Raw genomic sequence first — 26,664 nt, 5'->3', positions numbered from 1 at the left:
GGATAGTCCGCTCTGATTGGTGTAGTACGTTGAGCCAGCCTCCCCATAGCGCTGCTTCCACCTAGTTCATGTCGGGTTTTGATGCATACCGTAGCGAGTGAAAAAATACAGTGACTCTTCACTCGAACAGCCAAATGGCTTCCCAGTCCTGCTGGCAAGGGCTTGCACTTAGTCCCGGCATTACAAAAGTGGGTTCGATAAATCCCATCTGGCAAACTCCTAACGCAGCACATGACTGCGTCCTCTCTCCCCGTCAGGTATTCCAACTCAGGTGAGTGTCCTTGCCATACGGGGGGGCGCCGCGCTGTAGTTTAATACAACACCAAAAGTTTTTAGCAAGTCTGCGCGGAGCTCCAAACCGGGAGGGCGTGCCGGTTAGCGGTGCTTGCTATACCGCTTAAACATACACTCCAATCCCCAATTTTTCCGAAGAGCAAACGGGGCCGACACATGCTCGGAGTTGCCACATGCTTTTATTTCAAATTCAAGCGCTCCAAATAGATGAATGAAACGCAAGGCAGACGCGTTTCAGCTTGTCGGCTTTCCTCAGTGCCACATTCCATCAAGTGAATGTAGTAACACTTGGGGGCCGGTTAAAGTAAAGGATAGTCCGCTCTGATTGGTGTAGTGCGTTGAGCCAGCCTCCCCATAGCGCTGCTTCCACCTAGTTCATGTCGGGTTTTGATGCATACCGTAGCGAGTGAAAAAATACAGTGACTCTTCACTCGAACAGCCAAATGGCTTTCCAGTCCTGCTGGCAAGGGCTTGCACTTAGTCCCGGCATTACAAAAGTGGGTTCGATAAATCCCATCTGGCAAACTCCTAACGCAGCACACGACTGCGTCCTCTCTCCCCGTCAGGTATTCCAACTCAGGTGAGTGTCCTTGCCATACGGGGGGCGCCGCGCTGTAGTTTAATACAACACCAAAAGTTTTTAGCAAGTCTGCGCGGAGCTCCAAACCGGGAGGGCGTGCCGGTTAGCGGTGCTTGCTATACCGCTTAAACATACACTCCAATCCCCAATTTTTCCGAAGAGCAAACGGGGCTGACACATGCTCGGAGTTGCCACATGCTTTTATTTCAAATTCAAGCGCTCCAAATAGATGAATGAAACTCAAGGCAGACGCGTTTCAGCCTGTCGGCTTTCCTCAGTGCCACGTTCCATCAAGTGAATGTAGTAACACTTGGGGGCCGGTTAAAGTAAAGGATAGTCCGCTCTGATTGGTGTAGTACGTTGAGCCAGCCTCCCCATAGCGCTGCTTCCACCTAGTTCATGTCGGGTTTTGATGCATACCGTAGCGAGTGAAAAAATACAGTGACTCTTCACTCGAACAGCCAAATGGCTTCCCAGTCCTGCTGGCAAGCGCTCCAAATAGATATATATATATATATATATATACATATATACATATATATAACTGAAGCACTTTCCCGACTCTTCCCACTTCCCAGCCGGTAAAGAGAGAAGAGAGAGTCACGGACACCAGTTACTTCGTGGCAGAGATCAGGTCTTCATTTCTCGTTCACAGCTCTGACGCGTTTCGGATAACAACGTATCCTTGTTCACATGCGGAAACGCAGTCCGCCTACTGTTTTTATACCAATGTTTATTTGTGTGATGGTATTTTGCAAATGGTGCTCTCGTGTCATGTGATAATAAACATAGAAAATACACTTATGGCGCTAGTATTCTTTCTTTGTTTATACATATTGCTATTTGCTCAGAATAGAGAATCATGCATTTTTGGTGGCCGCATTATTGTCTTTTATAAAAAACAACAATTATCGTCATCACAAAGAATTTAGCACGAATATAAATACCTGCATAAATGCATGATACATTGCACATTGTTCCACAGATAGACTCAGTTGTTCACATTATATTATGATGTGAAAAACAGGGAGAATAATTCCTATACCATCTGTTATGCCCATTTCCTCATAGTACCATTTACAATAAATATGGCAATGATTACATGTATATTGAGGGTCACTATGAATTATAAGAACAATGATGCAATTGCTAGTAAGATCATCTAAAATTAAGATTCATAAATGTTGGTGCATTTTTCCATAAAATTTGAACATATACTGACCACCATGATTCTTGTGCAAAACTATGCATTTTTGTAAACAATTAGAAGCACCCATATCTACTTGTGTGTTGTGCTTGAAAGTGCAAAGCGCTGTGTTTAAAGTGCCAAAATTGTGTGCAAATGGTGCAAGTTATTTATCCATCTAAAAGTAAGTGTTTCAGGGATTTAAAAAACAGAGAAGGGGGATTGTCAGCTGAGGATAGTTGGGTTAATTACTAATGTGTATATTGTAACTGTGGGATGCATTATAAAATTTTATGAAGATCTTCAGTGTTATTTAACCCGTTTGGATGTTTGCTGTCAAGTTCAACGATCATTTTTGACTCCAATTGCCGTAAGGATCTTTCCCGGTTTCCCCCTTTGGGGGGGGATTTGGGACGGCTGCAATTACAAAGAATTTCAGGCATTTAAGGTCATTACCATGCACTGCTTTGAAATGTCGTGCGACTGGGTACGCCATGTCATTGTTGACAATTGCACGCAGATGTTGAAGGATTCTGACATGCACCTGCAATTTTGTACTTCCTACATATTTGAGGCCGCAGGTGCATATCAGAACATACACTGCGTACTCAGTTTTGCAGTTGTAACTGCCCTTGATCTTGTATTCAGTGGGGCTGAAGGGAGTCATGTATTTGGTAGTGGTTTCTCCAAATCTACATGCTCGACATGAGGAACATTTGAAGAACCCCTGTCTTGGTTGCAGCCAAGTTGACTTTTTAGCTGTCATCTCGGGGCTTTTTTTCACTATTTGAGTTCTCATGGATATGCCTTTTCTGAATGTGATGGTAGGGTTATTGGAGAGATCTGGGGCTAGGACAGCATCTGTCAGGATGATCGGCCAATTGCGTTTTATTATGGACCTGATCTGTCGTTCCTGTTGGGTAAATGTGAGAATGAGTCTAGGCGTGTTGGTTTCATGCGTTTGGTCAGTTTTACTGTTGTTGTATTCTAGCAGAGAATCTTTGGATCTTTGAGCTACCTTGGCTACTGCCTGATTTAGGGTAGATACACTGTATCTTATTTGTTTGAATCTCTGGAGTGCCTCACTAGTGCATTTCTCCTGTTGTTCTGTGGTGCTACGTATTCTTTTTAACCTAAGTAATTCACCATAGGGTATACTTTGCACTAGGTGTCGTGGATGGGCACTTGACGCATGAAGCGTCGAGTTTCCTGCTGTCTCCTTTCTGTGTAGGGTAGTGTTAATCTTGCCATCATAGATATATATTTTTACATCCAGAAAGTCTACTTCTTTTTCACTTATATGCGACGTGAATTTAAGGTTGACTGCATTATTGTTGATGTTCTTTACAAATGAAATGGCATTTTCGTCGCTGCCCTGCCACACAACAAAGACGTCATCAATATATCTGAACCAGTGTTGCACGTGTCCAGTATATTGTTCAATCCATGTTGTTTTTAGGGTCTGCTCCTCCCACCAGCCTACCATAAGACAGGCATAGCTGGGGGAGAAGCAGGATCCCATCGCAACGCCCCTTGTTTGTTTATACATTTGAGACCCAAACATGAAATAGTTGTTGTTTAGACACCAATGTATGCATTTGATTATGGTCTTGTTGTGTTCATAGTACTCTACAGGTCTTGAGTCCAAAAAATATTTTGTAGCTTCGAGCCCTATGTCATGTTCAATGCATGTATACAGTGACTCTATGTCCAGAGTAATAAATCTCATGTTGGTTCCCCATTGTATGTCTTTGATCTTTTTAAGAAAATCTCCTGTATCTTTTACATACGTTGGCAGGTCTTTTACTAGATCTTTCAAAAAGTAATCGACATATTGCGATATGTGTTCACCCATACTATTGATAGCGGAGATAATCGGTCGTCCTGGTATGGGGTTGACATTTTTATGCGTTTTGGGTATTAAGTAGATAGATGGGATAACAGGGTGTTCTATCCATAGGAATTTAAATTCTTCTGTAAATATCATGCCATCACTTTTAAATTGATTAAGCTGTTTGGTTAGCATCTCCTTGGCTTTATTGTATTCTTGCATGCTTGTTCGTTGGTAACATGACTGATCGGATAGTTGTCGTTGTGCCTCTTTTAGATAATCACTTTGGGGCCACAGCACAATGTTGCCTCCTTTATCAGATTGTTTTACTATCACCTCATGATTTTTACTCAGTTTGTTGATTAGTTTGATATATTCAATTTCTTTGTTTTGTTTTTGTCGTTTTTTATGTTTGACTTGATGGTACAATTGTTTAATATCTTCAGTCACCCTTTCATGGAATATGTCGATAGAGTCTTTGGGCATTTGGGGAGCAAATGTTGACTTCTGTTTATAGGGGCTACTTATATTTTTTTGGGGGGGAACGAGATAACACTGGCCTAGCCGAGGCAACGTTGCTTGAGGATTGAGACTTGGATGCCATAAAGGGATGTGGATTATTTTTCATCGAGCATCAAATTCATTTCTGATATTCTACTTATCACTATCATTGTATGATGTTGCAGCGAGAACTTGGCAGGCAAAATCCTTGCTGGGAGTACCAAAAGAATAAACCAACAATTTGAATATAGATTTATGGACTCTTGGGACTACTTATATTTTGAGAAAAGATATCATTGGCCTGTTTTGATTTGCTGCTTAATGTAAAAGTTGTGCTCAAAATATTTTTGTGATTTTTAAACTTATCCACTTCATCTTGGACAATTGTACTCACTTATGAGGGTGCTGAACATAGCTCTATTTTTGTATAAAACCGTTCAAAGATGGCTGCTCATAGAACATTCAAAGGAAACAAGCAATTATAAACCCAATGGTTTTGCTTTTCAAAACCTTTGATTTTTTTAAAGTGATAGCAAATAAAACTAGCACTAAGGAGCAGCAATGCCGGATTACTTATTTTCATCCTGGGGTGTCACTTCTGTGATCAGAGCATCTAGGGGCGCGTGATATGCATTTAACTACTCCAGCAATTTTATGGCACCCATGGGTGAAATTAGGCAACTGAATGATATGTCAAAGCCCTTTGCCCCTGATTGCCTTTCTGGGCCTTCGGCCTCTCTTCCATTGCAGACCAGTCTACATCGCTGCTCGAAGAGTGGTCAAACACCCAGAAATGGCAACTCGGGCATGGGGCAAGAAATCCTCACAATTATTTAAGTGCTTCCATATATTGAAAGAATGCTCTTTTTGGGCGGTTGGGTGTAATATGGCACTTCCATGAGGCGGTGCCCTTTGGCGGCCGCGTACATCGGCATATATAGGTGCTGCTAGGATTGCAGGTCTTACACCTTCTATCCTCTGGAGCCCGACGTGAAGTTGAGGGCTTCGGGGCATTGCCGGTGAGTGTTCGAGCAGAGCCTGACTGACCATCTGCTACTTGTCTACAAGGAAAGATGCAGTTTTATCCACACCCAGAATCCAGCATGCAAAGCTAATGTGGGTCTCCAGCCCCAATCCTTTCCAGCGTGGAGACACCTTGAGCTCCCATGAGTGACTCCTTTGAAAGGTCTGTGTGGGCTGGTGACCTAAGTGAGAAGCGTTGCATGTTCTGGGGGTTCTGAGAGGGCTCTGAGAAGTGATCCAGCCCTGGAGAGAAGGAGTAAACTTTTAGGGGTATATTCTCAAGAGCGTGTGATAACTACTGCAAGAGTAGCGTAACGCAACTTTCAATATCGCAGCATATCGCGGGAAAATAACCCCATGTCAACGTGGAATTCACAACAAGGCGGTAGCATGCGATAGTCACCAGATAACGCGCCAAATCTCCGTGTGAAAATCAACGCCACACCGCAGAAATGTGATACGGGAACGCAAAAAAACATGCGATGAGGCCAACCAAGGTACAAAAAGTAGCGAAAACCAGCCACAGGCTTGCAAATCCCATGTGTTCTGGTGGAACAATGCACCATAAAAACCACAGAAAAAATACACCAAAAACAATCCAAAGTGCGTAGCAACATGGATGCACCCTGACACAGCGCAGGGGCCAACTCTTGCCCCACAACACCCACAGACTACCCGCAAGGAACAACGGGGTCGGGGAAGGCCAAGGAGAAGAGGGAGAGGAAGACAGGGTGCAGACCGCAGGAAAACAAGACCAGCATCACGGAGGTGACAGAGCACTACCAGCAACTGACCCACTAGCAGACCACCTGGATTGTAGTCGGAGTGCTGACGAGGCCAATCCAGGAGGCCAATAGGCGCTGGCATGACGTGACTATCTAAACCAGGGACAAACCCGCTGCCAACAAGAAGGCAGCAACGGTGACAGGAGGTGGCAGTCCAGCGCCACCGGAGCAGCTGAAGGAAACCCAGGCCACAGTCATCAGTGTGGAGACGGTGCAAGGCGTAGGGAGTACGGACACAGCTCGAGAGGACTTGACACAACATCAACAGGGAGTGCAACGAACAGTGGCTGGGGGGACGGGGGGAGTGGGCACAATTGCATACATGCACAACAAGGTGTAGCACACTGCACACCCACAATCATCCATGTCCATTGCCCGATCCCCTTGGCGCTCTGCAGCACACACACACATAGCACGAACAGCACACCCACATTGACGACAACGAGGAACAACGCTCATAGCTGACACTGCAGAACAGAGGACACAACTGGCTCCGCACATGCACGGAAACATGCCTGCTACATCTGACCGAGCCGGAAACTGTGAAATGGAAATGTACCCGTACGACCTCACATCCGTCATGTAGACCAAATGTACACTGCCCTGCAGAAGAATCCAGCACCCCCCAAACAGTCACAATGTACATTGCCATACAGTCTGCATGCAAACATGCACAATGCGCAAACATATATGTAAACACAAAGTCAATACGCACCTCCCCATCACATTGCAGAGGGGCACACAACACCTTCAGCAGAGCACAGAATACAACTCAATTAGTAATGCCAGGGAGGACCACCACACCGTCCACACCGAGGCCCTACAACAGCACATCGATATCCCATGCAACCCCCCACCAGGACCCAGACAGCCAAGCTACTCAGAGGAGAACACCGAGCCTGCAACAGACCACACAGCAGGAAGCACTCGCAAGCACAGCTGGCTCACGACACTTCACCCACTCACACATCACACCCGAAAAACCGTGTACCTGCACGCCAAAAAGAGGTGGCCCAACAGGCGTGGGTGGGGGCCGAACCCATGGAATGTGAACCAGGACACATACAGAGGTGTCTATCACCCTTCAGGGGCCACCAACACCCCACTAAGGAGAGCCACACTGCCATAGAGACGCATGCAGATGCACATTCATAGTACAGAACCAAGGGCAGGAGCGCTCAAATAGCAGTCACACATCCATGTTGGCTCTGCGTATGACGGCCCTAGCCACTCCCCTTACAAATTGAGTGGGTGATGACAAAACTACATATCCAAGCTCCAACCCGCTGCCTGCGGTGACACGTCTGCATCCGATGTATACAGCACAATGTAATGGCGTAGGGCCCAGGGCCCTCATGCATACAACAAGACTACAGGGACACGCGCAGATATCATGTTGAACTGGCTACGGGCACATGCGCCCGACCCCTTTATTGGCAGGGCCACATGTACAGTGACGCCTGTGCTGGATGTGTGTGGGGTGAGTGTAAGCCATTCTGCACGGAATGTCTGGTGCTGGCAACCACTTGAACATTAGACACCAGTGCAATGGAAACAGAAAACACATGCAAAAGCAACATGGAGGGAGCCGGAGAAAGTACAGAGGACAGCCAACATGCAAACAGAAGTGTCCTTGAGTTGTAGTGCACTGGAGATGGGACACTAGAGATGAGGGCGCCCATGTGAAGAAAAAGTCTCGGATTGTGTCCCTTTGATAGATATCTGATGCAGATGCAGTGGGGTGTGTTATACCTGCATCATCTTCCCCATCAAGGTCTCAGGGTCCCCACACTGTTTGAGGTGGCATAGCTGCGCACCCTCTCCACAGCTCAAAACTGAATCAGTAATGGACAATGGCTTGCGGTGCACTGGCACCTGGAGTGCTGAGCAGGGCATCAGGTCGATGATGGCATCCACGACAGGTCTGAGCAACTCCGTAAGTATGTCAGGACCAGGGGGGCGTGGCTTGGCGCGCGGCAAGATGACGTTTCCTAATGTGGCTCTGCCGGCCGACGACATAATCCTCCATTGCTCCTACTCTCCTTGAGCCCTCATAAACGCCAAAACGAAGGTGCCTGTCACACAAGCATAGCGCTACAGCCCGGCGCGTGTCAGCGCACGAATTGCGGGTCTAGGAGGCGGACAATGGCGACCTCGCACAGACAGCGTCTGAGACACTATGGCGACTGTGTAGAGTGGAGAGGAGACGAGCCGAGACTCGGAAGACCGCGACACGGCTGCATCACCTAGGGACCTCCCTGCTCAACGCTTCTCACACAGGAGACCAGCCCTGACTGCAGGGGGCGCCTTCTCTCTGCTCTCGGCAGACCCTTGGCAGTTTGGCTACACGACCGATTGCCTAGGAGACCCACGTTTACATAACGAGCGGCACAGTGGGGCGCGACCTGCTTCGGGGGCCCGGACTTTGCATGCCCTGCTCGGCCTTGGTCAGGGACACAGTATCGTGGAGGTCCCTGCTTGCACGACAACACAACTCGTGAGGCTGAGTCAACTCTAACAAGCGGATCAGTGGCGGCCATGGGGCGCCCATCAACTTGATGCTAGAGCTGTGGTGAGTGAAAACAGCATGGCCACGCATTGAACTGTGTCGGAGGTGCCCAGTCTGACGGAAGGTGGTGTGATCATAGGCTGGCTAGGTACATGTGAGGAGGTTAATACAGCGCTGCTGATCAAGGAGAAACTGCACCTGGCTATTCAAGACACCAACAAGCAGTGAGGTGCTGCTATCAAAGACCTTGGGGCATCCCGGAAACCTAACTGCACGTGCCATCGCAGTAGAAATTTTGCGAGGTGAGACATTTGTGTTGCAGGCGTTTGCGTTTCGTACTGCTGCTAGAAGTGCGCAAAGGGGATATTCCCTTGATAACTGCTCAGGTAGTCTTTCTTCGCGGACACGCCGGTCCCGCTGGTACTGGCAGTGCAGGACTGGGGCTCAGTTTGGAGGCGACGCTCTGCACTCCCGCACATTGCACAGCGACGGTGGCATTGGTTGCGATGGGGGTTGGCCTCTAATCAACATTCTGCGCGGAGTGGAGGCGGCGAGGGAGATGACTTGCTAAACACTGGGTACACAAAAGCTGCACGCTTGGCTGTGGCTGTTGATCGATATAGCCTTCTGCCACACACCTGCGCAGAGAAGATCCGACCCATTGCACTGCGGGGTGTCGGGTTGAGTGCTCTTTAATGGCTTAGCTATACAACTGCAAGCTCAGGGAATACACTGTCTCTAACCGCCGGCCACCTCCCTTGTCCACCAGGGAGTTGTACGCGCTGCGATGTCCCCTCAAATGGGTGTGTCCCATGTTACAGTATTTGTAGTTTTTTATTTGACGGGTTGTTTTGTAAGGACTGGGTATGGCTTTGGCATTTGGGGGTTGCTAAAGTGGGTGGGGGCGGGAGGTTCTTTCGAGTTTGTTAAGGGATTTGTTGAATGTGTTTGCATTACTACACAGACGGGAGACTCTTACAGATGTAACACACATGGATTCTCAGCTGACCAACTATTTGCTAGTGAAACTGCACGCAGGGATTAATGAGTGACGGCTACAGGTGTCTAACGTGGAATGTTAACGGCTTGAATTCTCCCAAAAAAATACGTCAAGTCTTTACATATCTAGATCGCCACATCATTCAAGTGGTCCTTCTACAGGAGTACATTTGACTAAACAATCTGAAACTCGCATTGCACTCAAGTGGACAGGGTTTAAGCTATCTTCATCGTATTCCTCCTACACTGGGGGGGGATTCATTTTGATCAAGAGGGGTATCAAATTCACACCTCTCCACACCTATGTAGATATTGGGGGACGTTACACCATGGTTCAGGGTAAGCTCAGCCGTGCCCTGCTTACATTCATAAACATATACGGGCCCATAGCAGATGAACCTGAAGTCTTTCAGCGAATATATGGGGTGCTGAGAGAGTGGCCGGAAACAGCACTTGTGTTGGGGGGTGATCTAAATAAGTATCTTGATCTGAATCTGGATAAGTCAAACCCACAAGGTATTTGTACACCTAAAGTTGCTCAGTGTGTAAATAATGCAATGTTGGAATTTGGACTGGTCGATGTCTGGAGGCTCCGCAATGGGGATGCGAAAGAAGTACACACGCCACCCCTGCACATAATAGCTGGTCCAGATTAGATTATTGGCTTCTGAGTGAGGGGGCGTCTGAATGCGATACAGATATTACCACACTCCTGCGTACTCTTTCAGATCATATTCAGGTACAGCTGGTTTTCAGTGTTCCAAATACAGTGCACCGCCCATTCACTTGGCGATTTAGGTCAGAGGCATTGCTTGATCCCATTTATGCCGACACTATTCAAAAAGCTATTATACAATATTTTGAGATACACGCTGGCAGAGTTGACAGTGCCGCCACCTTGTGGGAAGCCTTTATGGTGACGATTAGAGGGGTTTGTATTAGAGGGATATTAAGAGACATAAGGGGACAACTCGATCAGATAGAGACCACACTATCCGGTTTGGAGCAGGATTTTACAGTTACACCGAGTCAAGTAACGCTCTCCAGCATCCATGACCTGATACTTGAGTACGACACGCTGGCGGAGTCCGAGATCCGCTATCTATCTCGCAAGCATGTAGCCAGGGCGTATGGAGCGGGCGGCAGACTGAGCTAAAATCTTGCTGCAAAACTCAAAGCTCGTTCTGACTCTCATCATGTTGACAAAATAACTGACTGCAGAGGGATGGAACACTACTCACCTCTTGACTTAGTGGACCAATTTCGCGACTATTATGCTGAGATGTACAAATCACATATAACAGCACGTGATATAGACATAGCAGAATATCTTGCGAACATTGCATGTGCGTGGCTGCCGGATGGTCACCGTGAGTATCTGAGCCAACCCATAACTGACCCGGATATACAAGCGGCAATCCGTGATCTACCTAATAAAAAAGTGCCAGGACCGGATGGCCTCATGGCCAAATTCTATAAAGAATTCTCTGACTTAGTCACGTCACATATATTAGAAATGTATGCTGAAGCGCACGAGTCAGGAATCTTGCCACTGTCTCTTCGCCAAGCACTGGTCATTACCCTCCTAAAAAAGGATAAACCACCTGATAAATGTGAATCATACAGGCCCCTATCCCTGATCAATTTAGACGCTAAAATACTTGCAAAAATACTAGCTACTAAGCTCCAACCCTTGATGTCCTCGCTGGTCTTGCCGGATCAATCTGGCTTCATCTCAGAGAGGTCAACCTCCCACAACCTTAGAACCATCTTTGCAATGATGCACGTGCTTGATCCGAACCTTCGCACTGCAGCCATAATGTTGGACGCTGCTAAAGCGTTCGACTCTATAGAGTGGTATTACATGTTCCAAATCCTCCAGAGGATGGGGTTTCCGCCGATTTATTTGGGCTGGGATCGCCTGCTCTATAATGAGCCATCGGCCCGGGTGCGCATAGGGGGTTTGACGCCAGAGCCATTTCCGATTGGGAGAGGTACCAGACAGGGTTGCCCCTTGTCACCCCTGTTGTTTGCCATAGCGATTGAGCCTCTAGCGTGTGTGATCCGGCAGCGACACAGAGAGACGGCACTTAATTTTCTACATCGACAGGTGGGCATATCTTTATATGCCGACAACATGGTCCTGTTTGTTAGGGAACCGGATCGATACTTGGCACAGGAGCTGCGAGAATATATTAGATTTGGAATGTTCTCTGGCCTCACTATTAATTGGGACAAATCAGTGATCATACCGTTGACAAGTATCACTCCCCCGCCACCTCTGGAATACCCTTTAGTATAGACCTCGGATCCTGTAAAATATCTAGGGATCTGGGTCCGCCGAGATCCTGAAGTTGTCATACAAGAAAGATACGGACGAGCATGTGTCATACTTAATCAGCAAATTGACAAATGGAGTGCTTTACCACTTTCCCTGGCAGATCGCATTGCAATTATTAAAATGGTTATTCTACCGCGATTTTTGTACCTCTTCTCCAATATCCCGATAAAACTGCAGCAACACTTTTCCACGACTTTGTGTGCGGCATTACTCTGACTAGTTTGGGCGGGCAAGCAAACTCGCGTTAGCTGGGAGACCCTCACACTTGACTACGCCAAAGGAGGTTTTAGTACACCGGACCTACATACTTAGGGGCAGATTTACAAGCCCCTTGCGCCACTTTTGCGTCACTTTTCCCATGTTAAAAGTGACGCAAAAGTGGGGCATGGGGCTTGTAAATCTGCCCCTTACTACCTAAGTGCCCAGGCACAATATGCATATTATTGGTTTTGCCCACATGCTTACACTCCACACATTGCAGTGGAAGACGGTGACGCCCATCTGACACCCCTACCATTACACATGCACGGCGTGATACCCCAAAAACCGAAATCAACACTGGACACAACCGTGCAGTGTGGCAATCCATAGGCAAACTATCCTCTAATCTTCCCATATACGCCCCTGCACTGCCCTTGGCGCATTACACGGCCCTATCAGTGACTCAAGAAGCTGTCCCGGTGAAAGCGTTAAGAGAGGTAGGCTTAGTCACTATGCATGATTTATACCGGGACGGCACGTTCATCACCCTCATCAGACCTCCTGTATAACACCGATCCCATGCCGCTATTCTAGTTTACTATCCATAGATTATGTAGCGCTGTTAAATCCCATTACACTACATACCCGGATGAGCCGCCCATGCTACAATCCTTGCAGATAGTACTAACCACTCCTAGACGGTGAAAACTAGTCACTAAATTATATAGGGCAATACGTGTCGGACAAGCGTCTTGCCCGCTGTAATGAAAGATTATCTTCCCCCCGTCACTCTCAGAATGGGTACATATTTGCAATCTTACCAGTAAACTTACACCAAATGGCAATTTACGAATCATTTATTTTTAAAATATCCATCAGGTATACCACATGCCCCTCAGGTTATATAAATACGGTTTGCGTGAGTCTAGCAGATGTAAACGATGTCACCAAGTGGACGCTGATTTTTGGCATCTTGCATGGGAATGCAGACTGGTGGCTAGATTCTGGGAGAAAGTAGTACAACCCATACTAACCCTGGGCATAGTACTATGCTTCCCTCATGGAGCATACATAGTTTGCACTACTACACACTATGCAAAATGCATGTAGCACAGTGCAAAAACTGTGCTACAACACGTAGCATAGCAGCTATATCAACAATACCCACAAATGCTTTGATAAAGCAATTTTACATGCTAAAAAGCATATAACCAATTCACAAAAGTGAACTGTGAATGCAACTATTAGGCAATGAGAGAGGTGATTATTTTGGGGTCCCCCCAACCTAGGTGGAGGACTAAGCAGATGCATTGAACACCAAGAGCATATAATGCTGGTGAACGATTCAGTGGTGGTCCCTTCCTTCTAGGACCACCCCAAGCACAGTTATGGGCATTATGGGATGAGATTAGCAGTGGGCAGTGAATATTATAGTGTCCAATATCAAAATAATTTTACAAAGAGCTGAAGTTCAACTAGTCGTTACTAGATGTCCCTCACGAGTCAAATGCAAAAGCATTGAAATTATTATTACATCAAGCTGCAGTTCCACTAGTCGTTACTAGATGTCCCTCATGAGTCAAATGCAAAAGCATGGAAACCGTTTCATGAAGGTTTTGCATTTGACTACAGAGAAATGGCGTTGATGACCCCAAGGCCAACGCTTCAAGGGTCATCCAATATCTCAGTAGAAGGGGTCCCAGACCTGACAAGTACAGAGTTAGTGGCCCCGGATGCACAGCGGCTGGCACAGGCACCCAGCCACTGGACGGTGACTTGCGGTGCAGTCAGATGGGCCATGCAACCTGAGCGGGTCACCATCAATGTCCGTGGTGTATGTTGCGGAGGGTTTCGGGGGACAGTGGAAGGTGTCCTTCAGGGCATGACGCCGTAAGGTTTGATTTTATCCGGAAGCAGCAAATGGAGGAGTGGAATGCGACAGCCTCGTTGCCACCACCAATTCGGTATCAGCTACATGAGGATGAAAACTGTCCCCTAGTCCATATACTCAGACGTCACCAAAGTTCGACCAGAGAGTGTCCATGATTGTCGAGGAACAGACTTAGTGGCACAGGGGCTGAGAGGGGATGCTGTCTGCGATGATGCCGGTTCGCTGATATGAACTCAGCCTTTGCAAAATGAAGAGCTTGTGACCTACTGGACCACAGTGTAGGCCGGAGGCAGCGGTCAGCAGTGACCCACAGCCACGTGTCATTGGCTGGCGAGGCACAGAGTTAGTGACACAAGGGCAGTGGTCGATAGTGTTCGATCACAGTTTGATCTTGTTCCCTCCGGACTGCAACGCTTCATCCTCTTATGCCTCTCTGTGCGTGCGATTACATGTATTCTGCCTTTTGAATAACCGATGTTCAGTTCCAAATCTGTGACCCACTTGTGCGCAGCGTAGGCCGAGGGCAGTAGTCCGCGTAGGCCCACAGACACGTGTGGTTGTGATGCCATGCACCGACTTGTTGGCACCACATTGAAGTGAGTATAGTGACTTGTCCTATGCCTTAAATGGTGTTCACTGCCATGGTGTAATAAAGACTCCAAATGTGTGACCTGTGTAGGCTTGAGGCAGTGGTCAGCACGGGCCATTCACCAAGTGTCACTGGCCTAGGTTGGATGGCCCCACCGGCCTGCGTAGTTCAGGTTCAGTGTCACCACGTGTTCGGACACCTCCGTGTAAGTGACCCGGGTTTCGTCTGGACTGAGCCCCATCTTCCTCTTACTCCTCTCCGTGCATCCATTGGTGTGGACTCTGCCATTCGTGATTTGCGCCTAGGTGCTGGATGTGGGACCAACTGGTCCGCAGGGTAGTCCTGGTCCCTCATTCACGTATCGCCGGCTGGAGTTGTACAGAGTTAGTGGCACCACGTGTCGCAGACTGGCGTTGAACAGGGTTAGTGGCACCACGTGTCGCAGGCTGGCGTTAAACAGGGTTAGTGGCACCATGTGTCGCAAGTAGCCCATATGGAACTATGCCTCACTAATCGGGTGGGGCCTGGTGCTATTGCCGCTGGCCTGGATTTGGGGTCACTGCCATTCATGACTCAGTACACATTTTCACATATGGGACCTACTGGATCGAAGAGTAGGCCTGAGGCGGCAGTAGAGTACGTCAATAAAAAAGGAGTAAAGCGGGCCTGTGTCGTGGAGGCCGTGATGGTCTGAGGAGGCTGCCAAGGTCGCGGGACTCGGGCCTGGAACTTGCGCCGGCATGTGGTGGGCCCTCCTTGATACACGCCAGTGTCTGCAGGTGATCAGTGAAGCCTGGCTGGGCTGGGCGGCCCTTACGTGTTCGTGGTCCAGTGTGCCGGGGTCCGGCAGGTGCACAGCGTCGTAGGCAACTCCGCTCAAGAGGACGGCATCGGCCTCGTGGTGGAGTGAGAGGCGCCGCCCTGGCAGAGACGCTGGGCTTTCCAGAAGAGGACCACGCTCAGGGCTACGTGCTTTTTATTCACATCCCACTCTGGTCATGCTTAGGGGGGGCGTAACAGGCAAGATTTCCGCGAGGTCCCCCACTGGCTGTGGTGACATGGTTGAATCCACTGTCCACTACACTGCATACACCAGAGGTGTATGTCGCCATGGATATGGGTGTGTGCTGAGTACTGCAGTCTGTCTAGCACATCCCTGCCACACTTGTCATTGTGTACTTTCCCAATCATGGTTCTCCTGCCTCCTTCACACATGCCTGGTTGCCACCTCTCCCCACATTCGGCTGTTGTGTGGCTGAGGTGCCATGCCATTCATGGCTAATGTTCACAGCTTGGCCAGGTAACCATTGTGAGTTGTTCTGTCGTCTCTGCTGGGTGGGCATGTTGTTGTGCATGTTGGTTGTGATTTTGTGACTTGTGCATTGCCAGAGATGTGATTTGCATGGTTGTGGAGTTGAGGTGAGTGGGGTGTGCATTTCCCTTGTTGCCATCCTGGGTACGCTGGTTGATGATGGACGGTCGGAGGATGAAGGAATCATACACACTGGCTTTGTATTTGAAGGCGACATTGTTGGAGGTTCCACGGTGTTCTGTTGTTGCCTGCACATTGGGGTGGGACGTGTGCTTTCTGTTGCGGTGATTGTGTGCTGTGTCACCAGGGGGCACAGGTAGGACATGTGTGATGTGGTTTGTCCCCAACACGTGCGTGCATCCTGCTAGGGCGTATGGTCCTTGCTTGATCTCCATCGTGACCTGCGCATTATGTTGGACATATGGGGACTGGGGTGCCAGGGTGTTGGACCTGTCCAGGACAGGTGTGGGGGACTTGGATGTGGCTGGCTGTGAGACTCCTCCGACTCTGGCGGGTGTTGTTTGGGGGGTGCCAGGGGCCAACAGGTGCAGCCAAGCCAGCAGCTTGGTGTGGGGTGGGATGTTGGTTGCCCGCTGTGTTGGTGCCGTAGACCTGTTAGGCAATGATGGTCGGGATGCGTAGGATAGTTGTCCTTTTCAGCCTGTGGTGGACGGTGACATTGTCAGATGTTGGGTCTGTGTGGCTGGTCACTTCCTGGGGGTCCGCTGTCTTTGTCTGCGCTGCGTCTGTGGTGGTCCGGGGGGAGGGTGTTCCGGGTGGGGGTTGGAGTCCTAGGGTGGTGTCGGTGGGTGTTGTGGCCCTCTTGGGTGTCCAGGCCACATGATGAGCTGCTCCATGGCATCTGTTACCCTTCCGATGTGGCCTTGGGCTGGTCTCCCTTTTATGGTGCAGACTGCCGTCCGACTTTACACCAAGTCAGATCAGGTGTAGATTTCCTGGTGCTAACGTGCCTTATCGCCTTTTTTGTGTTTTTATCGCTGATGTGGCTGGTCATTGAGAATGTTGTGGTGTGATGTTGTCACGGCTTTTGGCACAGGAACGCCCACTCTGCATCTCATTAGCGATAGTTGCGCGGGTCCTCAGTGGCGATGTTTTTTGCAGCTGCTATCGCGGGTTAAATGGTGTTGTGGTCTGTTTAGACCAGCTTGTGAATGGGGAAGTAAATTTATCACGACTTTGGCTGTGATAATGTGCTGTTAATTCGGTGATAGCTCCTTGTGAATATGCCCCTTAGTGTTTATGGGCTTGGCGTGTTCCTTGTACAATCAAATACAATTTTCTGTTGCCGGCTGGGCCAATACCTCAATGGAGTTCACTGAGAATGATGGATCCACAGGTTTAAGGGGCGTGGTAAAATGCAAACAGCTCTTCTGTCACAGGCTATATGAGGGGAAAGCTAACAAAATGGCGTCCCTGTCAGTCAGGAGGTTTATCTCCGCAGGCCTGGGGTGTCCTGCTCTGACCTTGGGAGTGTTTGTGAACCAGGCTCACCTCCTTGAAGACTGGCTTCCACAGGGTGCAGAATAAAATATTGCGGCTTCCAAATCCCTCTTACTGCTTCTGGCTGCAGTACTTGGTGCAGCAAATTCTTTCCCCAAATATCCACAAGCCTCTTTGTCTTGCAAGCCTGTCCTTGATGGCTGCATAGAAAGCCCTGAACCCTGAAGCCAGGGAGGTGTTTCTGGTCGCCCCAAGCATTGCAGTTCTTGACTGCACTGTGCAGCTATGGGTGAGGAGGTACTCTCAGTGGCTCCCATATTTCCACCTTTTCCTTCAACACCCCTGTCGAGATGCTTGAAGGTGAAGCTAAAAAACAAATCAAACATTTTGGGAGGATTTACATGTCAGTCCTTCTGACTGTAGTAACACTTACTTTGGATGTTTCCTTGCCCCTTTTCATCATCTCATTTCATCAAACCCATGGGCGTCCAACGCAAGTCCAAGAGGGCTGGATCCATACCAGGTTTTCCAGATAAACACTATTAAATGATTCCATTTAGATCTGGGCTCTTCACATTTTTTATGCCGAGCGTCAAGTAATACTTTGGATAAAGTGTTCAATTCTGTTGGCATTGCAAGCTATAGGGAAGGGGTGTTTGTTTGAGGCTGAACTCCAAGACACCAGAATAAACATGATATTCACTAATGCATATTTCACCCTCATACAGCACAGACAACAGCAGGAGAGCAAAACACAGAGACAGCACACAACACAAACACACTTAGAGCAGGCACAGGGACTCATCCTTCAGGCACCAGCACTGGAGGCCATCCCTCAAACACACAAGAGGTACAGAAAGACAGCAGCAATGGAGGCTTCTATGAGGTACACAAGAGCTACAGAAAGGCAGCAGCACTGGAGTGTTCTCTCAAATACACAAGAGGTACAGAAAGGCAGCAGCACTAGAGGCTTATCTTAAGTACCCAAGAGGTACAGAATCACAGCAGCACTGGAGGCTTCTCTCAAGTACACAAGAGGGACAGACAGGCAGAAGCACTGGAGGCGTCTCTTAAGTACCCAAGAGGTACAGAATCACAGCAGCACTGGAGGCTTCTCTCAAATACACAAGAGGTACAGAAAAGCAGCAACACTAGAGGCTTATCTTAAGTACCCAAGAGGTACAGAATCACAGCAGCACTGGAGGCTTCTCTCAAGTACACAAGAGGGACAGACAGGCAGAAGCACTGGAGGCGTCTCTTAAGTACCCAAGAGGTACAGAATCACAGCAGCACTGGAGGCTTCTCTCAAGTACACAAGAGGTACAGTAAGGCAGAAGCACTGGAGGCTTCTCTCAAGTACGCAAGAGGTACAGTAAGGCAGAAGCACTGGAGGCTTCTCTCAAGTACACAAGAGGCACAGAAAGGCAGCAGCACTGGAGGCTTCTCTTAAGTACACAAGAGGCACAGAAAGGCACAAGCACTGAAGGCTTCTCTCAAATACAGAATTTATTTGTATTTATTTATTTTAAATGTTTTATATAGTGCTGGCTAGACCTGGAGGTATCAGAGCACTTTACATGAGGACGAACATTGTTTCAGAGCATAGTTACAAGTTACGTGAGTTACTGGAGCGAAGTTACATGTGTTAAAAAACATAGGTGTAAGGAAAGAAATCAGGCAAGGGGGAGAGATTCAGGGGAGAGAGGAAAGGAGCAGGGGAGGTAGACCAAGAATTAGAGAGGGAAAGAAGAGGGCGATGGTGAAGGAAAACACAACCGGAAGACGAAGAAAAACAGTATCCGACATCCGGTGTGCTGTGATCCTAGAGGAAGAGGTATCAGTCCCACACTTCCGCTGTTTGTGGTTCCCTTTGCGCTGTGGACTCTCTCAGAGGGGTCTCTGAAACTCCAAGGCATACATGCTGGATCCCTCCCCAACAAGGGGAGAAGGAGTGCATTGGCAAGGAACGCCATTCCCACACCTCGGCTGTGTGTGGCTCCCTTGACACTGGACTCTCTCAGGTGGGCCTCTGAGACTCCTGGGTATAAATGCTGGATCCCCCCCCCCCCAACAAGGGGAGAAGGAGTGCTTTGGTAAAGGGCACACACAATGGTAGTAAATTTAGGGATAATGATGTATTGCGTGGTATAACAGTTTTAGAATCCGCCCAAGGGGCATCGTCATTTTCAGTCCAGGCAGGAACAGTAGAGAACTGGTAGGATCCAGCAGGATAGACAAGCAGGGACGAGTGGGACTGAATGAGCCAAGGGTTCAAATCGCATCACCTTGTGCATGGACGCCATTTTGGGGTCAGGCAGAGCCCTGTGAGGATTCGGTACATCGACGTTACCCACTTCAGACCACAACAATCGATATGCTCCTTGGTAGGGAGAATAATAACCTAAGGGCTGCGCGATGTACATAGCGGAGCCACTGTTGTTTTTGTCAGCCCTTTGGATGAATGGATTTCTTTTATTCAGAAACAGCTGCCATTTTCAGGTCAGTCAAGCCGATAAACGAAGCAGCCTCCTGAGAAAAGAAAGCTCAGACCTTCCACATGTCGGCGGGGTAGAAACGGTAAGCGGGTGGAAAGTGGAGTTCTCTGAAGAGCCTTGTATAGTAGCACTTCACTCCCGGTACAATTACCACTGCCGATGCGTCCGATGCTACAAAAGAGGTACAGTAAGGTAGAAGGCCTGGAGGCTTTGCTTAAGTAAACAGGAGGTACAGAATGGCAGAAGCACTGGAGGCTTCTCTCAAGTACACAAGAAGGAACAGTAAGGCAGATGCACTGGAGGCTTCTCTCAAACGCACAAGAGGCACTGAAAGGCAGAAGCACTGGGGGCTTCTCTCAAGTACACAAGAGGTACAGTAAGGCAGAAGCACTGGAGGCTTCTGTCAAATGCACAAGAGGCACTGAAAGGCTGAAGCACTGGGGGCTTCTCTCAAGTACACAAGAGGTACAGTAAGGCAGAAGCACTGGAGGCTTCTGTCAAATGCACAAGAGGCACTGAAAGGCAGAAGCACTGGGGGCTTCTCTCAATTACAAAAGAGGTACAGTAAGGCAGAAGTACTGAAGGCTTCTCTCAAACGCACAAAAGGTACTCGAAGGCAGCAGCACTGGAGGCTTCTCTCAAGTACACAAGAGGTAAAGAATGATAGCAACACTGGAGGCTTCTCTGAGGTACACAAGAGGTACTGAAAGGCAGCAGCACTGGATGCTTCTCCAAGGTACACAAGAGGTACAGTAAGGCAAAAGTACTGAAGGCTTCTCTCAAACGCACAAAAGGTACTCGAAGGCAGCAGCCCTGGAGGCATCTCTCAAGTACACAAGAGGGACAGACAGGCAGAAGCACTGGAGGCTTCTCTCAAGTACACAAGAGGTAAAGAATGATAGCAGCACTGGAGGCTTCTCTGAGGTACACAAGAGGTACAGAAAGGCAGAAGCACTGGAGGCTATCCCTTACACTTGAAAAGTATTTATTCAAGAAGTCATGCCCTTCTGCTTCAGTAGTGGCTCGTGACCTTTAAAAGTGATGGATGGGGCATAACCTTTGGCTTGAAATCCAGGGAGCGAGCCTGACTTCTCAGTGGGGTCTGGGGAGGGGTTGCTCACTGGTCAGTCGCACTCTGGCTCACTCAGTCACACTTGGTCTCATTCTCACTATTTCTCACCCTGACTCACTTCCTCACTTAGTATCACTCATTTTCAGTCAGTCTATCTAAGTGTCACTCAATCCCATTCATTCTTTCTCACCTTCACTCATTCACATTCATCAATCTCACTCTGACTCACCTATCACTTAATTTTACTCTGTTGTCCCCAGTATCACTCAGTTTCACTCGTTTACACTTAGTCCCACTAATTCTGACTCAATCAGTCTCACTCATTCTCTGACTCACTCAGACTATGACATGCTCAGACTCACTTACTAACTCAGTCTCACTAATTCTCAGCCAGTATCACTCATTTTTACTCATTCATAGTCAATCTTACTCTGATTCATTCAGTTTCACTGACTTACCTAATCCCAATCATTCTCACTCATTCCTACTCAGCCACACTCATTCAGACCCACTTTGACAAGATCAGTCTCCCTGGTTCTCACTCGGTCTCTCCTATTCTGACTCACTCAGACTGTGACTCACTTAGGGCCATATGTAGGAAGCCCAATACCGGTCGGTAACGGCCGATTTTCGGTAAATATCCCGTTACCGACCGGTATTCAGGCTTTTGGTATGTAGGGGGCACATTTCAGGATTCGGTAATTTACCGAATCGGTAAAATTACCGATTCGGTAATTTTACCGAATCGGTAAATACCGAATCCTGAAATGAGATGTAGGGGGAGTGTGTGGTTGTCTTGGGGATTCGTTATTTACCACCAACTAAAAGTTGGTGGTAAATGACGAATAGCGGGAAAAAAGCATTTATTTGCACTTTGAAGTGTGCAATGTGGCAGACATACATGCCCTTAGGGCATGTATGTGTGCCACATGTGCACACATGCAGGAATCAGGGGTGCAACAGGGTGTCACTGTGACACCCTGCCACCCTTGATTGTGCTCCCCCCATTACTGAATCGGTATTTACCGATTCGGTAATGGTAACTGGCTTCCCATTGATACCTATGGGCCTCCTGGCCCATAGGAATCAATGGGAAGCCAGTTACCATTACCGAATCGGTAAATACCGATTCTAAATTACAGACCCATTCCGAATCGGTAAATATTACCGATGGATTACCTACATAGCATTTACCACTTCATAAATACCGAATCGGTAAAATTCGGTATTTATGAAGTGGTAAATGTTAGGCCACCTACATATGGCCCTTAGTCTTACACACAGTATTACTGTCCTTCTCCCTCACAGTATCCTAAACTGTCATTCAACCTCACTCACAATCATTCATTCTTGCTCATACTCATTATTCCTATCACTCGTTCTCACTTTTTGACTCCCTCATCTAATTCTCTCACTTTCACTCACACACACACATGCTCCCACATGCACATGCTGTCTCTCACTAACACACTCTTACCCACAAAGACACACACTTACCCATGCACAGCACACACCATTTAAAAGCTGTAAAGTTATTTTATTTTACTTTTCTGCAGGTCCCGTTTGGACTCTTGCTGCTGTCAGATCCCTGAGTTGGGGCATGAAGCAGAAACTTTGAATCGGGGCAGTTGCAGGGACCAGGTTTCAGTCTCTGACGAGTTGGGAAAGGGTGGGGTGACACGCTGATTAACGTGTAGCCACGGGCACTACAGGGCTTAAGACCAGAGCACCCATTCCTATCTTTAGCCCTGAGGCTTAGCACATCACAAATGGGAGAGGCAATGAGGCGTGCCAGGGCCCCAAGCCCCTGCCCCGTAATCCCTCTCGGAAGGCTGGTGCAGGCACCTTCATGTGCCGTGCCACCCATCAGATAGAGAAGGTAGACAGCCCAAAGGATGTTGGTATTTCCTCACACCAAAAGTCAATGATAGATTCTTATTCACTCCTGTCATATTGAAAACAAGCAGGGCAGAACACAAGGGGGCGTGGCCACTGCTCTGGGTTCATGTAATATGGGCTGTTCCTTCAGTGGTCTTAGACCAGGACCTCTCCCTTCTCCTTACTCTGCTCTGAGGCCAATGCTGTACTGTTGATGTCAATGTTCCAATTACTGTAACTGATTATATTATATTGTAGTGATTTGTGAGTAAATCAAACAATAACAGGAAGTTGAACTTGAACTTCCTGTCTCATGGGGGAAGTGGAATAGCCCCTCATTAGCAGAGACGCTTTAAGGCATGGGCAAAGTGGGCTCTGGCCCAGGGCCACGGCCTTTCAGCCCCCGCCCCCGCTCCCTCCCTATAGAGCCAGCTCTGTTCTGCAGAGAGACTTGCCCTGATGACCTTGAGTAATTCTTAAAATCATTATTTGAAATACCGTTTTCCTTTAATTTATTTTTAATGTGGATGGTGTGTGCGTCTATGAGACACAGTTGAAAAGAAATGCTGTGTTTATGTTTCATGGACCAGCCATAAACAGTTTTATAGATCAAAAGAGAACCTCACATATGGGACATGAGAGGGTGTCACAGAGATTATTTGCAGTAATATTAGTGAGCTGATGCTGTATTAAAATATTGAAAACACATGCCTCTGTCACTGAATATTAGATGTAAACACATTTAAAATGTGGACAAGTGTGCATGTGCGCTGTCAGTGACCAGGACATGAAAAAGTTGAAAATGGATCATAAATTCAAAGCTGTTATGAAGAGGGGCCCCCACAATCTGTTTGGCCCAGGACCCCCAACATCTTTAAGATGTCCCTGCCCATCGGGCCCAGTCCATTGAGAAGATAGTCCTTTCCTAAAGAGCTTTGCCTTCTCCTGGTGTCAGACTTAACTTTTCCCAATGATCAGGTGTAGTGAAAGGGTAAACATGCACCCTAGGCCCCCTGATGGCATCACAGGTTTGACCCATACCACTTTCCAAAGCCTCTCCACAGTCTCTCAGTTGCTTTTGATGTGCCAGGGAAAGGGCAGTGCGTTACAGAAAGTGGCCATGAGCTCTGATGCATTTTTTCTCCTGTCGCTACCTCCGTGCAGCAGTCTTCTGGAAGTAACAGGGGTGCCAAGGTTATCAAATGGTGAGTCAAAGGTAGCAGATGCTATCCATGGCTACCTTAAGGTGACATCCATGCTCCTGGCATCACCTGTAGAAGGAGAAACAAGTTAACAAAACAGCCTTTTAAGAGGTTAGAGCAATGTCTTTTGTAGCCCTCGCCTTCTTCTCATTGGAGACACACAGAGTTCCTCTTAGACTCTGAGGATATTGGGGCATTTTAATGAGGACCCACCCTTTGAAAGCTATTGTTTGCTGATGAATGTGCAAGGAAGAACACTAAAGGATTGCTTCTAATGAAGTGAGCCAGACATCTTCCTCTACTGCAGGCCTTCGCTACGGCCTTGCTTCCTCCCTGTGCAGAAGATATCACAAGGTAAGTAAGGTAGAAGGGTAGGTTTAGTAGGAGAGCAAGTGTAGGCCTCCTCCTAAACTTCAGCACTCAACCAATGGTCAAAATCTAGAGCAGGTATCACCTAGAATGCAACACATCACTGTGACAACAACACGTCCAATGCCACACTCCCCAGGCTGACCCTCTCTACGAAAGACCATCTCACCTTAGGCACCATCCCTTGCTTTGGTTCCCACACTGTCCAGCCCAAGTGAGACAACTTGCATTGTTGGCGCTGCTGGATGTTCACCACAGACAACAACAGGCCTGCCTCGGCAGAGTGAGGCCCGGTGTTGTATCTCGCATGACACACCAGCGACACTGATGCAAGCACACCGCCTAGGATGGAAACCCACCTTGCAGACGCCCCAAAAGCTGCACATTTGACATCCCGCACCTGGAAGCATGAGGTGAGCCTGCTTGGGCAGCTTCCACTCACAGTCTGGGTTCTGGACCTGGGACATTTCAGAGCCACCTTGCCACAAATACATAACCATAACAATATACCTATAACATATGGAGGGCATTGCATAAGATGGGATCGCCTAGAAGCTCATCTAAAATAAATTCTTGCAGAGCAGCATGGGATTTCCTGCTCTTTCAAATATCTTTCCACCTCTGACTGCCCCGGGGTATCTTCCCATAAATATATATATATATATATGTGTGTGTGTGTGTGTTTCCGATATAGATATATGTTTAGGGCAAGAATACATCTCTTCCACGTTGGGCCCCAACAAAATATGAGCTCTTTACAACACCCATGTCCTGCTTACCTGTGAATGACCAGGGAAATAGGAGCCAGAATTACAGGTATTGCCAGTAGTGGTGACCCAGGATGTGTGGAACCACCGAAAAGAAACCCTGGATGTCCTAAGTGGGTTGGGTATGAGATGTGAGCAGCTTGTATGGGCCTGACCGTCCTCATGTGCTCTCGCATGCATCGTTGGAGGCGAACAGCCCCCCTCATCCAAGTATCATTCTTCGTTTATTACCTCAAGCTGCTTTTCCTTCACTGATTCACATTTCATGCTGTCAACACCTTCCACAAATTCACCTTCTCCTTCCATTCCCCTCTCCTCCCCCTGAATCTTCCTTCCTCTTTCGGGAAGTGATTAGCAAACAAGAATACAGAGGTTCTCAAGAGCTCTCCATCAATGCACTAATTGCAGCATTTGTTCTCCCCTTCTGCTCCTTGTAACTCATCACCGCCATCTCTACCTCCCCTCACGCTCTCTCTCTCCCGTACTCTGTCAATCTCTGTGTCTCTATTTCCTGCTCTCTCGCAGTCGCTTTCTTTCCATTTCTCGTCCTCGCCATCTCTACTATCTCTCTTCATTTGTCTCTTTCTCCTCTCTCCCCGTTATCCACATTCTACCTCTCATTTTCTCTCTCTCTTTTTCTCTCTCTATCCCACTCTATTGCTATTTCTCTTCCTGTGATTCTCATTCTCTTCCTGCTCCCCCTCTCTCTTTCTGTTTCTCCTCACTTTGTATGTTGCTCTCTCTTTCTCGCTCTTCCACTATCTTCTCTTTCCATCTCTTGCCCCACCCTTTTGTCATTCTCTCTCTGTATTTCTCTCTCTTCCTCCCTCACTTTCCTTGTCTATTCTGGCACTCTGTCCCTCCCTTCTTGTCCATTCTTTGTTTCTCTCCCCATTCAGTCCCTATTTTGTTAAACCACACTTCCATGACACTGGCATGGCTGACATTCTTCCTTAACTCAACCTTGATGCATTCTTCATCACAGAAACACGGCTCACTCCCTCCTCCACGCACATCTTGACATTCAAACTGCTGCAGGCTACAGCACACAATGCATAGACTGCACTCACAAACTAGGAGAGGCTTGTAGCCATCCACATGTCTACCAGGCCCTGCACACTCAGTAACAATACAACACCTATGTGATTTGTGCTCTTAATCTGCAAAATACTCTCTCAGCAATGTTTACAGTCTACTTTCATCTTATATACAGACCCAACAAACATGTCATTAAAAAAATCTCAGATCTCATTACTTTTGCTTCTGTTCAGTACACCCAAGTCACGTATCTTGGTGACTTCCAACCCAATGACTGGTTCCACCAAAGCTTTCCAAACTTTTGATGTTGGTGAGACACTTTCTAGACATGCATCATTTC

Source organism: Triturus cristatus, chromosome 4_2 (genome assembly GCF_964204655.1).
Source record: "Triturus cristatus chromosome 4_2, aTriCri1.1, whole genome shotgun sequence".
Taxonomy (NCBI): domain Eukaryota; kingdom Metazoa; phylum Chordata; class Amphibia; order Caudata; family Salamandridae; genus Triturus; species Triturus cristatus.
This window is presented reverse-complemented; position numbering follows the sequence as displayed.